Genomic DNA, 7,313 nt, shown 5'->3' on the forward strand with positions numbered 1-7,313 from the left:
CTCGTCGTCCGTGTCCCGTCCTGCCGCTTCCGGGTTCGCGCGTCACGTTCAGTACCACGTGAGCGCTCTTTTGGTGCAAAGTTCAGATTGCCCTGTTCCCTTCTCCGGCCGGAGAGGGGAACCTGCAAAGCTGTAATTTTGTGAATGAGTGTGATGTTAATTACGTCCCAACGCGTTTCAGAACGTGACGCGCGAACCCGGAAGCGGCAGGACGGGACACGGACGACGAGGAGGAGAGGAAGGAGATCAGCTGCCGCCAGACAGCGCGCACAGCAAGGGAGACGGAAGAAGCCACGGAGTGGACCGGCTGCCGCTGGGGAGAACATTCACTAAAGAAAGACGGAGGTAATGGAGGACTGACAGCCTGAGGGGGGAACAGCAGAGACGCGGCTCACCGGCGACAGGCAGCAGAAAAACCTGTCCACGGCGGTAAGTGTCAGTGCACACAGCCCACTCTCTCATACCTCAGTGCTACACACAGAAGTTGTATGACAGGCGGGACGCCGCACTGATCATACTCCATAGACACCATCCAGCATTCAGGCTCAGAGGGAACATAGGCTCTCACCACCCCTATGGTAAAGGTGACCCGCAGGGTACACCTGACATTCACCTGAACTGGGGTCCATCCTGTATACCACTAGGAAGGTATACTCAATAAAGGGTAGTCTGCAGGACACACCTGAAAGAGGTGGACAAATAACTGAAAGGAACCATTATTTAACCCTCATAGGTTGTTGCCAGTAAGGACAACCTTGATACTGTATAAACATTTCCAAAATAAAATTAAAATAGATGCACACGGCAATCCAACGGTTAGAGTGATTATCATTAACACACACATCCGCGTGGTACACAAACTTCACCCAGACCATCACACACCCAATACATACTCTTACCAACCAATTAGTGCGCTGACCTTTACAAATCATTATTCCACGCAAGGAGGTAGGACGCCTTCAGGTACAGCAGCACAATCGGTACCCCATTTCTGTGAGCGCAGCTTCCACCCTTTTTCCAATTAACTTGCTTAAAGGCTGTTTGCACGCCTTCCAGGAGGCCGGACATCACTGCCTGTATCTGAGGGTCAATACCCGACTCCGAAGAGCGTGGTGACGAAGGGAACTCCGGGGAGTGTGCCACACTCTGGGGACCCTTAGCCTTGCTGCCGAAGAAGTTTGCGGAGGCCTGGGGAGCTTTCTTGTTCCTTTGTGACATAATGGATGCAAGGCGGGGAGAGAGCTATCTTCTCCAGTAAAGTTGCAATAGAGAGGGGGAAGGAGTGGTGGGGTAGAGGATAGGGATTGACACAGGTGGGTTATGAGGCGGTCAGGCCGACCATGGGGTGTTATTCATCCAGAGACCATCGCAGCCGCAAGGAACACCAGGGCCAGACTGTATAGGCAGGAAAGGCAATATCGTGGCCGTGGATAACAGCTGGTCCACGGACTGCAGCCAGCGGGTCCCACTGCTCCCCAAACAGCAGACAGGTCAGCAAAAGGGGGCTCTGGTGGTTGGGTAAAGGAACCGGGAGGTCGGGTGTACAGGGGAAGGTAAGATCAGAGCCACCTTAGCAGGAGCTCAGATAAGTGTGGGCCTCACCATTAGGCAGTCACCAGGTTGTGGTTTTCAGCTCACTTGAGGGGTGCCGGCAGGAAGGCAGGGGCAGTGGACCAGGCAGCAGAGGGCACCAGCTTCAGATTCTGTATGTGCTGCAGCACCTCAGCTTCCTCACGGCTTCAGAGCAGTGCGAGTGTGGCGCCAATCGCAAGATGGCCACCGCCCTCCAGTATCCAGCGCTTCTCCCGCGAGTCCCCCAGCCCCCGGCCACCGGCAGAGCAGGGGAGTCCGCAGATCGAGGGTGCAGGAGATGGGGGCCGGGACCCGGGAGCGCAGAAGAGCCGCGGTGCGGGCGCAGCAGGTCTCAGGGATCGAGCGGCGCCAACTGCAAGATGGGCGCCGCCCGCCGGGGAGACGCGCACCGACCCTGTCCTCCAGCAAGTTCCCAAGCCTCCGGCCGCCTGCAGGGCAGTGGGGTCCGCAGGGCGAGGGGTAGAGAACGGAGACCAGAAGGAAGGGGGGTCGCGGTGCAGGCTGAGCTGAGTCCGGGAGTGAACTTCCACGGCGGCCTCCACCCAAAATCCAGGACCCGGCTTCTATACTGAAGGTAGACCGCAATCCGCAAGGGGCAAAACGGGCCCCCCCTGATTCCACAGCACCAACCTCCAGGTACAGGGTGAGTCAGCAGGCCTTGGGGATCGTGTCACTGGTGATGGGCCACTAAATCAGGGTGAGGGCTGTATGTAGGGGATATTGCAGAGAGGAGCTCCACGGGAACACGTCTTCCCCTGATACCAGCCAAGCCCGGGACTCTCCACTTTTCAGTGGACACTAGCAGCTTGTCTATACTATACCCAGATCCAGAGATATCAGCCTTCCAACAGCTGGTCCCACATGCTTGGTATGCAGTTTTATGTTTTTGTCGGTGGATTGCTCTGGCTCCTGAACACTGATCCCCAAATCCCCAGTACCTCCTGAAAGAGAGTCTCTCGAGATTTTATTCCATTAAAATCTAAGAAATCTATTTCCAGGAACTGGAATTATCTGCAGTGGAGCAATCTACCCTTCCACTGGAAAATTATGAATATTAAGCCCACTCCACTATCCACCCCTCCTCTGAGTATTAAACACACCCTACCATACTGGAAGTCATGTCCTGGGACCCCTTCATTCAGCCCAATGCTCACTTCTACAGTTTAGTGTTCTCTCTCCCACCCCATCTCCCACCATCTGTGCAGTAAAGGAGTAATTAGAAGAAAATACTGCTCCAGGTCCTATATGCTGAGCGGAAGATAGAACACCCCCTACCACACACGGGACATGAAAACTGCTAGTGCATTGCTTTGCCCAGCGGCCTACACTGCCTTGGGGTGGGGGATTAGGCTAATGGCAGGGGAGGTTAGAGTTAGGCACTGGTTTGGGATAGGGTTAGACTATAGGAGGGGAGGCTATGGATAGACTCTGGGGAGGGTTAGGGTTAGGCAATGGCAGGGGAGGTTAGAGTTAGGCACTAGTTTGGGTTAGGGTTAGGCTACAGGAGGAGAGGTTATGGGTAGGCACTAGAGGGAGGGTTAGGGATAGTAATAATAAGAGTAGATAATAGGAACTCAAGTCACATGAAGCCAGTTAAAAGCAAATCAAACAAAATCTTTAATGCTGTTTTTATCAAAATTCATATTCCTTGAGTGTTTATATTGCTGATTGTCTATATTGTTGATGTTGTTTAGCTATAAAGGCAAATCAAAGAACTGTGTGTTTGTTTTCATAGTAACAAATTTTCCAAAGAGTATATTAATGGTTTGGGGCTGCACCCACCTTGATTCTTTTAGGTTGTAGAATAAAAGAACACTGTTTTTAGTAAGGGTGTGAGGTTGCTGTGCAGAGAATATAAGGCTATAATGTGAAATGATCTTAACAAATGCAAATTCCAAATTTAGATAGTTCAGCACAATCAAGTAAAAAATACATTTCAATGCTATAACAGGGAACCAGCAGATGGCGCTATTTCCTACCATGTGTGCTAACACCTTTTCTGTCTGCAGTTTGTCTGTGACATGCAGCCCCTGTTGTTTAACGTGTTTGCTTTCTACAACTTTTTAAGGCCAAGTTAATTAGAATGTGGTCATTTGTGAGGGCAGAGGGTATTGCAGAGCTTTAAACCGCCCATCTGTTTTTGTAGTTTAATCCAAAAATACCTCAAGATTTGTAACAAGACGATGCATCTGCAGACTTACACTTTTACATCAGCATTTGTACTGTAGCTTTGGCAGAGCCGGCCATAGGCATAGGCAAACTAGGCAATTGCCTAGGGCATTTGATATGCCTAGGGGCATCAGCAGCTTCTGCTGATTAAAATGATATGCGGCATGCCTATATTCTGTATGTAGCATTTCATATGCAGATACAGCCACAGTCTCACACAGTATATAGGCATGCTGCATATCATTTTAATCAACAGAAGCTGCTTGTGCATCCTAGCCACATATCAATGCAAATAAGATGCATTTTCATAAAAAAAGCTGCCCGATGTTAGCATTGAGGCAAGATTTATGAGGACACATCTGTATCCAAGCAGAGGAAGAGGGCGCAGTGTTAGTAGCAGTGTGAGTGTTGTGTGCATGTGAGTGGGTTGGTTGTGCAGTAGTGTTCAGAATATGTGTAAGGAGCATAAAAATGCATTAATAATGTGCAACATATGTGTAAGGGGCACTATGTGTGTCATTATGTGTATAAGGGCATTAATAATGTGCGGCATATGTGTAACAGGGTACTACTGTATGTGTGTCATTATGTGTAAAGGGTCACTAATAATGTGCAGCAAATGTGTAGGTTGCACTATGTGGGTCTTTATGTTTATAAGGGCATTAATAATGTGCGGCATATTTGTAAGGGACATTATGTGTAAAAGGGCATTAATAAAGGTTGTCATAATGTGTAAGGCGCATTATGTTTATAAGGACATTAATAAGGTGTCTCATATGTGTAAGGGGCATTACTATGTGGAATTATGTGTATAAATGCATTACTAATGTGTGGCATTATGTGTATAAGGTGCTCTACTATGTGGCGTTGCATATAGAAAGGGTACTACTGTGTCATCTAATGTGAATAAAGAGCAATAGGGTGTGGTGTAATGTGAATAAGGATCAATTCAGTGTGATGTAATGTGAATAAGGGGCTCTACTGTGAGGAGTAACGTTTATAAGGTAAAGTGGTACTACTGTGGGATGTAATATGAATTATGGACACTATTGCATGATCAAATGTGAATAAAGTTGTAGTACTGTGTGGCATAATTGAAATTGGGGGTTACTATGGTGTGGCCATGCCCCTTGCCAGCAAAAACACACCCCTTTTTTGGCTGTGCGCCAAATGCGCGAGCTGTTCCTATTTAAAGTATAGGGGGTACAAACACCAAAATAAGGACTGCTATGGGTGAGGGATGATGGTGCTGGGAAAGAGGTGCAAGGTCAGAGACGGAACCATTGGTGGTGCTAGGGGGCACCAGCTAAAATCTTGCCTAGGGCATCATATTGGTTAGGGCCGGCTCTGAGCTTTGGGTGTCTTAAGATGTGTCCAATTTGAAATATAGATTAAAAATGTATCCGGAGCAAAAATCCTGCAGTCAGTGCATGGTTGTGGCCTCTAAGGTAAGAAGAAAGGGATAGATGTGTGTGTGTGTGTGTGTGTGGGGGAGGGGGATTAAATGTGATGTACAGCACTGGACCTGCCCTGGCAACCTGGGGTAATGTATTTAGGGCAGGTTTTCACTCCAGCTGAGGAAACCCAAGCTTGCTGTACCAATGTGCTAGTGCTAGTTTTATATGTTCTTATCATCAACCAACAGACTTGTACCTGCCTTGAAGTGTAAAATTTACATGTGAAAAGTAGCACATCCTAACATACTTTATAACTCTAAAGGGTATGGTCAGTGCCGCTGACAGCTCTGTTCATACCTCCCAACATGACCCTCTCCAGGAGGGACACAATGCTCTGCTTCTGGACTTTTCTCTTAATGTATGATTGCCGGCACCTGTGTTGAACAGGTTAATGGAAAGGAAAGGTGTTCCAGTACAGGTGATTGCAATCATACATTAAGAGGGAAGCTCAGAAGCAGAGCATTCTGTCCCTCCTGGAGAGGGTCATGTTGGGAGGTATGCTCTGTTGGACCCTGGTTCTATGAGGTTTCATGTGAGAGAGGCTGCTGCAGCAGTGGTCTCTTCTCTCTCCTCTGCCTGTCACGGGAGCAAGTGGTGCTGAGGGAACGGGCCCCCGCTGAGCCCCTCCAATGGGCCCAAGCCCGGGTAAGGAGTACCCCCTCTCCTCTGTGCGCCACCGGGTATGCTTATAATACTGTACATGTGCACGCCTTAATTGTAATTGGCTTGCTCACAAATGCCCTGATCTGCCTCTCCAGGCACAAAAGGCTGCAAGAAGGAGATAAGTGACTGTAAATGTTGAAAACAATTTTACATGGTGCAAATTGAAATACATTTTACTCTATACTCTGTCAAAGAGCTCAGGTAGCTAGAAGGATGTTCAAGCTGATTTTAGGTGCAACAAGGAAATCAGATTATTTTTTCTAGCCAAGTCAAAAGCCCAAACACAAAATATTAGCCTAATGACCATTATATTTAAATTAAAAAAAAAGTGAAATGAGCAAAGCTTTGTGTACGTGGGAGCACCATGGTCTGCACCTGATCACAACTGCGTGCACACACACCTACTCAGGGGCTGATTGGGACGTTACAGTGGACTGGACCTGGAAATAGTTCTGAAAGTGGCCTCTACTAGGTGGGATCCAATCAACTGTAGGCAGAGCCAACACAAAAGTTGGCGGGTTTAGCACAACATTGTCTCTAGCCATATTAGTGGTAAGTGAGGCAATGCAACATGTAATGATATATAGTGCATCCGAAAAGTATTCACAGCGCTTCACTTTTTCCACATTTTGTTATGTTACAGCCTTATTCCAAAATGGAATAAATTCATTATTTCCCTCAAAATTCTACAGAAAATACCCCATAATGACAACGTGAAAAAAGTTTTTTTGAGATTTTTGCAAATTTATAAAAATAAAAAACTAAGAAATCACATGTACATAAGTATTCATAGCCTTTGCGCAGTACTTTGTTGATGCATCTTTGGCAGCAATTACAGCCTCGTCTTTTTGAATATGATGCCACAAGCTTGGCACACCTGTCTTTGGGCAGTTTCGCCCATTCTTCTTTGCAGCACCTCTCAAGCGCCATCAGGTTGGATGGGAAGCATCGGTGCACAGCCATTTTCAGAACTCTCCAGAGATGTTCAATTGGATTCAAGTCTGAGCTCTGGCTGGGCCACTCAAGGACATTCACAGAGTTGTCCTGAAGCAACACCTTTGATATCTTGGCTGTGTGCTTAGGGTCGCTGTCCTGCTGAAATATGAACCGTTGCCCCAGTCTGAGGTCAAGAGCGCTCTGGAGCAGGTTTTCATCCAGGATGTCTCTGTACATTGCTGCATTCATCTTAACCTCTATCCTGACTACTCTCCCAGTTCCTGCCACTGAAAAACATCCCTACAACATGATGCTGCCACCACCATGCTTCACTATAGGGATGGTATTGGCCTGGTGATGAGCGGTGCCTGGTTTCCTTCAAACATGACGCCTGGCATTCACGCCAAAGAGTTCAATCTTTCTCTAATCAGACCAGAGAATTTTGTTTTTCATGGTCTGAGAGTAATTCAGGTGCATTTTGGCAAACTCCAGGCT

This window comes from Pseudophryne corroboree, chromosome 7 (assembly GCF_028390025.1).
Source record: "Pseudophryne corroboree isolate aPseCor3 chromosome 7, aPseCor3.hap2, whole genome shotgun sequence".
Classification (NCBI taxonomy): Eukaryota; Metazoa; Chordata; class Amphibia; order Anura; family Myobatrachidae; genus Pseudophryne; species Pseudophryne corroboree.